Genomic DNA, 7,291 nt, shown 5'->3' with positions numbered 1-7,291 from the left:
GGGTCAAAAGACACTAGTATGACACAATCTAGGGTGTTTTACAACCATTCTAGTAGGCAAAGTCTTAAGTTGAAAAAGTATTTGTAATGGCTTAGTTGCTCTTGTCAAAGTTCTCAATTAGGCACTTTTCAAAATATTTTATCTAAATGCAACTATATGCCATGATGCAACTATTATATACATCCTAATACAAGTGATTCTACCAACTAATATGACATATAAACTAAAAGCAAGTCCTAAGTTCACATTGTTATACCGCATCAATCAAAATAAAGCCACATAGTCATTAACATAAAGAGGAAAAAGGAGATTGGAAAGATCATACCATGCAGTCTTCATGATCCTCATGTCTCGGATGTGGCGTAGTCGATCAATGTGAACAAGGATAGAACAAACACAATATATACAAAACAATATATACAAGACTACACTACAAAGGAAAAGAACTTGTTTTTGGTTTTCCAATTTTCAAATTTTTATGATTTTTCGAAATTTTTCAATTTTTTTGGATTTTTGAATAAAAGTTAAGTTAGAATTCCCCATCCCCACACTAATATGGGCATTGTCCTCAATGGCCAAAATGATGGGAAATTATGCAAACATGATGGATGATTTCTACACTAAATGCAAGCTACACTAATCTACACTACATGATACATGGTTTTTGTTTATGACGGAGAGGATAATTTAGATTACCTCCCGTTGTGTATGCATGTACTTCCCTAAACCGAGTTAGACATTATTTCTAATGTCCTAAGGATGGGTGTAGTTCATGCGCACACGATGCAATGCATGAAACTAATTTGTCATTTTGGATTTTGAAAGGTGGGAACAATAAAATGAGAACACCTCAATGGGGCCGAGGTGTTAGTCCTCTATGGTGCTAGGACTACTCCAACAATGATCAAGATAAATAATTAAAACGAAGAAAGAAGTAGAACAAACCTCGAGAGGGTAGGAGCCTCCAAAGCTTGCTAATCTTCCATCATATCATCACTATCACAATTTTCCTCACTAGAAGTGGTCTCATCACCACTTTCTTCTTCACTTTCTTCTTCACCTTGCTCATCATCCTCTTCTCCTTCTTTACTAGCTTCTTCATCAATGTTATCATCAACCTCTTCATTACCGACAACCTCATTGTCACCCGGAAGCTCACCTCTAGATGCACTCAAAAAGAAGACTTCTCTATCCGCCCAACTAGGCAAAGGACATGAAGGATCAAGTAGTCCTTGCCTAGCTAAGTGTAGGAGGGGTGGATATTGGGCTAAGTAAGCATCTTTCCGTTCCTCGAAGGCTTGCTTATGCATCTCTTTCATAAGAAGAGTCAAATAATCATTTCTTGCTTCAACACCTTCGGGCTTGAACTCTTGGTACTCGAAAGGATAGGGTGGTGTGAAAATGGAAGAGGAGGGCATTTCAAGTTCACCCTTTTGTTGTCGGATAATGTACTCGGCCTCTTTTGAAAGGGGAAGGAGATAATTGGTCCGGTGGACACTTAAACGACAAATCTTCGAAGGCAAAGTAAAAGATCTAGCCTCACTTGTGAGCCATCCATACTTGGTGTCAAGAGGGTTATGAGAGACCCACTTATACTTGTTCATCATAGTATCAATATCAATGAGATGACCACCCTTCTTTGCTACATACTTGTTATCTTTGTTGAAGTTAGGATCAAAGTATTTAGCTAGAAGAGTGACTAAACCGCCATTCACAATAACGGTAGTGCCTTGCTTCCCACAATCAATGTTTAGCCATCTTTCCACCAAAAGCCTTAGAGAGTTGAAAGGCTTGGTGTGTTCCCTTCCAATGTTCAAAGCCGACTCAAGAAGAACAAAATCGAGTTTGGTGAAATGGTTGGTGTCTTTTCTTGCAATGATGGTGTTTCCTACGACCTTGTGCCACACTCTAATGCCCGGATGGTGGACTAAAAGAGCACGACTAGCATGAAAGCTCTCAAACTTCCTTCCGGAAATCGCCTCCCAAAGAGGAGCGGGGTCATATTTGCCAACATTCTTGAAATAACTCGGTGAATCGCTAAGACCCAAAGCTTCACCCATTTCCTTAAAAGAGATGCGCCTACTAACATTAGCTAGGCGGAACTCGATGTTTTCCATAGTCTCAACCTTGTTAACTTTTAAAGAACTCAAAAATTCTAAGGTAAGGGAGGGGTATGTCAATTCTTTTGACTCAAACAATTTTTCCAACCCCATGGCTTTAAAGAAGGCTCTAGTTTGCTCAAGGACACCCAAATTATCTAAGGCATCTTCACAAATAAACTTGGTGGATAAAAATGCTTTTCTAGCATACTTGGCAAAAGTGTCCCTATGGGATTTGGAAATGAAAATTACCTCCGGATAGTTCAAAAGTTGATAAATTTCCGGAGTAGTAGATGTTGTTGCTCCCATGGGAGGTTGTTGTTGTTGCTCTTCCAAGTTTGGGCTAGCTACCACCATAGCCAATGCTTTCTTTGCTTGAAGACTCTTTTGCCTTGATGAGAGTGTTTTTGCCTTTGGTGCCTTTGCCTTTGTTGCTTTTGTTGCTCCCTTTGTCCTTGCCATTGATGATTAAACCAAGAAAAGAGTGAAAAATCTTCAATTTGTAGTGTACCCAAATCGATTTAAAGATGAAAGGCCTTGCCTTTATGAATTCAAAAATCGACTCAAAGGTTGAAGATTTTGTGCTTGGTTTTGATTTTTGGTGAAAGAGGAGTGATTGATTTGTTGTTAAAAGGATGTTTTGATTTGATTTTGGTGAATGTTGTTGAGGAATCTTGTTTTTGTGATGGAGAGGATGAGGGTTTTGGAGTTATGGGGTTTATGAGTAGTGTTATGAATGAAGAAATGAAGAAATGAATGTGGGAGGGGGTTTATAATAAACCCGAAATATTTGAAATACAGGGGGAAGACGGGCGGCTTTCCTTCGGGACACCCGGATTCTGCTTATTCTGGGTTTCAGAAATCTCGCCTAAAGACGGGCGGATTTGAACAAAGACGGGCGGATTTGAAAATGCGGGACGGGCGTCTTTCAGGGAAGACGGGCGGATTCCTTTACAGGGATTTTTCTTGTTTTCCTCAGTAAAAAAGACGGGCGTCTTTCAGTGAAGTCGGCGACTTTTTGAAGACGGGCGGATTCTAATTCAGGACGCCCGGATTCGTTGACAGTCAGAAATTTCAAAAATTTAGCTCAGAGGGACGGTCGTCTTCTGCCCAATATGCCCGGATTGCCTGAAGACGGGCGGATTCTCCTGAATCCAGTCGGATTCGACCCCTTTTACACGGATTCAGTTCCATCCGTGTACTATGCATATCCCTTGTCATTCTTCCATTCTTCTTCATATCTCGTGTTCTTCATTGTGGGGGCACTACTATGGCATGAATAGCCTAGGCAATTGCTATCCCCACACTAAGCTAAAGCACTACACATTAATTGAAATCATTAGTCCCTCCCTCACTTCTCTCAAACATGACAATTATCTTGATCAAAGTATTAAAATCCAAAAATAACAAAAATGCAATACAAGAATTGAAATGCGAGTTAGGGAGTTAGAAATATTTACAAATGGTGGTTTAGGGAGGACTCCACCAAACTGTCATTCTTGATGAGATGTCAAGGGGGCATGTCCAAGGTGTTGTTGATGTTGCTCAACACCTTGAAAAAGTAATCAAAAGCTTGTTCATTGTCGTGATAAAGATCTTCAATAGAGCTTGGCCCTTGTTGTCGGTCTTGATCGATGGCATTACCAATGTAGGGATTAAAAATCCTTTCGGATTCGTCGTCCCAAAAACCACAAACTTCATCCACTTGATCACTAAAGATCTCTTGAGTTGATAGAGACAACTCTCCCAATTTCTTGTCTTGGCCAATGTGGCCATCCTCTTCTTCTTTGCTTGACTTTGATGAGCTTTGCAAGCTCTCCTTGTTACAATTCACTTGCTCTTTGAATGGAGCATCTTCAATTTTCTTCTTCCATTGGAGTTCCGACTTCTTCCTATCATCCTTCCGACTATAATGATCGATCATAAAACACGGTTCATGTAAACGTGGAGCTCTCATAGTCTTGTCAAGATGAAAAGTTATACTCTCATCTCCCACTTCTAGAGTGAGCTCACCATGTTTCACATCAATCACCGCACCCGCGGTGTGTAAGAAAGGTCTTCCTAGGATGATTGGAATGTTGGAGTCTTCTTCCATATCAACAATGAAAAAGTCCACCGGGATGAAAAACTTCCCAATTCGTACGTGAACATCTTCCCATATCCCTAATGGTGTCTTCGTCGATCTATCGGCCATTTGGAGTGTGATATTGGTGCATTTAAGCTCTCCCATCCCCAACCTTTTACTCACCGAGTACGGCATAACACTCACACTAGCCCCTAGATCACATAAGGCTTTATTGATCGTGGTGTCGCCAATGGTACACGGTATTGAGAAGCTTCCCGGATCCTTGAGTTTTGGAGGTGAACTCCCTTGAAGTATTTCACTACTCACCTTAGTGAAGGCGATAGTCTCAAGCTTCCGGATCGACTTCTTCTTTGTGAGGATGTCTTTCATGTATTTTGCATAGGCCGGCACGTGATTGATTAATTCCGTGAAAGGAATCGAGACTTCCAAATTCTTCACAATTTCCATAAACTTTCCAAGTTGGTCATCAAATTTGGGCTTGGCTTGACGACTTGGAAAAGGAAGTCTAATCACAATGGGCTCCTTCTCCTTGACCTTGTCTTCATTTTTCTTTGAAATCTCTTCTTTTGATGGTTCTCCATCCTTGGAGTTTTGCACAATTTCTTCCTTATCACTAGCTTCCACAACTTCATCCTCAACTTGCTTCTTTGGTGCTTCATACCTTGTACCACTTCTCAAGTGAATGGCACTAACCGTTTCATGTCTTGGGGGATTACTTTGAGGTGGTAATTGCCCCTTTTGTCTTTGTGAGCTTGAAGATGCTAGTTGAGTTAATTGGGTTTCCAACATCTTGGTGTGAGCTAGGATGTTGTTGATGGTGGTTTCCTTTGCTTGACTATCTTTTTTCATTTGAGTGAAAAATTCTTGTTGATTCTTTTGCATTTGGAGGACCGCTTTTTTAACATCAAAACCTTGGTCATTTTGGTGATTGTATGGATTTTGATTTTGGTAACCATGGTTTTGGTTGTAAAAGGGTCTTTGATTTTGGTTTCTCATGGGAGGTGGGGTGTATGTTGTTTAAGGATTTTGAACATTTTGGCTTTTGTATGAGAGATTTGGATGGAATTTGGTGTTTTCATTTTAATAGTTGGAATAAGGGGTACCACTCTTGTATGCTTGGAAATCATTCACTTGTTCATTTGTTCCCCTACATTCACTTTGGTCATGTCCCAAAGTTCCACAATTCTCACATATCCCACTTGGGATTGATGAAGATGCCGTCATGGCATTAACATGATGCTTTGGTGATTTTGAGGCTTCTTCAAGTCTAGCCATAGCTTTTTCAAACTTCAAATTGATTGTGTCAATGTGAGCGCTAAGTTGAGCACCTAATTGAGTAACAGAGTCCACTTCATGCTTTCCTCCTCTAGTAGCCTTGCGAGGTCTACTATATTGTGAGTTATGGACCGCCATTTCCTCAATTTTGTTCCATTTTTGATTGTCATCAACTTCGGTGAACATTCCATTTGATCCCATGTTGAGAATGTTCCTTGAATCTTCATATAGACCGTTCCAAAATTGTTGTACCAAGAACCACTCGCTATGTCCATGATGAGGACATGAGCGACAAATTCCCTTGAACCGCTCCCAAGCTTCATACAAAGATTCTTCATCCCTTTGCTTAAAACCCGTAATTTGAGCTCTTAGCTTGTTAGTCTTTTCCGGTGGGTAGAATTTTTTGTAGAAAGCTAGAGCCAACTTCTTCCAAGAATCAATTCCGAGAGTGGCCTTATCAAGGCCCTTCAACCATTGTTTCGCGGTGCCAATTAGAGAAAAAGGAAATAAGACCCATCGAATTTGGTCTTGAGTTACACCGGTTTGAGAAATCGCATCACAATAGTCACAAAAGGTTTCCATATGAGAATGAGGGTCTTCACTAGGCATCCCCCCAAATTGGCTCCTTTCGACTAATTGGATAAAGGCGGATTTGGCAATAAAATTTTCGGTTAGATGTTGTGGTGTGGGAGTACCGTTGGGTAGGTTCTCCTCGGTGGGTACGGAATGTGATGAAAACTTAGGCATTGTGGGTTGATTTTGTGTGGTATTTTGTGTTGGGTTCTCCTCACCTTCTCTTGCAAAAGGGTTGATGAACTCAATAGTTGGTTGAATATCTACAACCTCACTAATACCTCACAAATTCCTCCTAGTACGTCTTCTATTGGTTGTCAAAGTTCTTTCAATTTCACGATCAAAAGGTAACAAATCACCTTGTGACCTTCTAGACATGCAAAATATCAAACAACTCGAAAACAATTAGAACAAACCTTGAGGAGTTTTACTTCCTCAAGGCAAAGAAAGACACAACTAATAACAATATAAGAAAATCTAAATCAAGTTAACACCGTCCCCGGCAACGGCGCCATTTTTGGTCGGACTAAATCTTTTCGGTAACTTGTCGTTAGGAGCACCTAGACCAAAACACAATTTATAACTTCACAAACAACTCTACAATTAGTAAAGAGGCAAGTAAAGATCGGATCCCAAGGGACGGGAATTGAGATGAGATTTCTATTGAAACTAGTGGTGTCTTAGGGGTGTCACAATTGGGTTGATGTAGAAGGTCACTAAACTAAATAGCAATGAAAGTAAACAAGCAAGATGAATTAGAAGGGTTGTAAACAATTGATAAAAAGCACTAGGGTGTCATGGGGTCATAGGGGAATCATGGGAATTGATCATACAAACATGTTCTCAAATTATAAGCAAGCAATTATTGTTGTGATGGATTGAGTTGGGATATATCTTACAATCCTAGGAAAGTTTGGGTCCCGGAGCCGAATCGATTAGATTGTACAACACCTACAAGTCGACTTAATCTTCCCTACTCAACAAGATGCATGGTCTAACGAGACTCGAGTTGGTTTATGTCTTACAAGTCTCATTGAAAAGATAGGTGATGGGGAAAAAATGCAAGGATTCATAGGCTCGCATTTCATCAAACATAACATGTGCATGAGTTGAGATCAAAACAAGCAAGCAAATAAACCATGAAAGCATATTAATTTAAGCATGAATCATTCCCCATGTTGGTTTCCCCTAATTACCCATTAACCCTAGCTAGGTGACTACTCACTCATTATCATATTGATCATGCTAGCAAGGTTGT

At 40.2% G+C, this 7,291-nt stretch overlaps 1 non-coding gene across 1 annotated transcript; it reads left to right on the top strand.

The window, feature by feature from the left end:
- Window positions 1–5,727: 5,727 nt before the first annotated feature.
- On the top strand, window positions 5,728–5,835 carry LOC141617944 (small nucleolar RNA R71). Its single transcript, XR_012531250.1, has one exon. It is a non-coding gene; the product is annotated as a small nucleolar RNA R71 (small nucleolar RNA).
- The last annotated feature ends 1,456 nt before the right edge of the window (window positions 5,836–7,291 follow it).

This window comes from Silene latifolia, chromosome 1 (genome assembly GCF_048544455.1).
Source record: "Silene latifolia isolate original U9 population chromosome 1, ASM4854445v1, whole genome shotgun sequence".
Classification (NCBI taxonomy): Eukaryota; Viridiplantae; Streptophyta; class Magnoliopsida; order Caryophyllales; family Caryophyllaceae; genus Silene; species Silene latifolia.
This window is presented reverse-complemented; position numbering and strand designations above follow the sequence as displayed.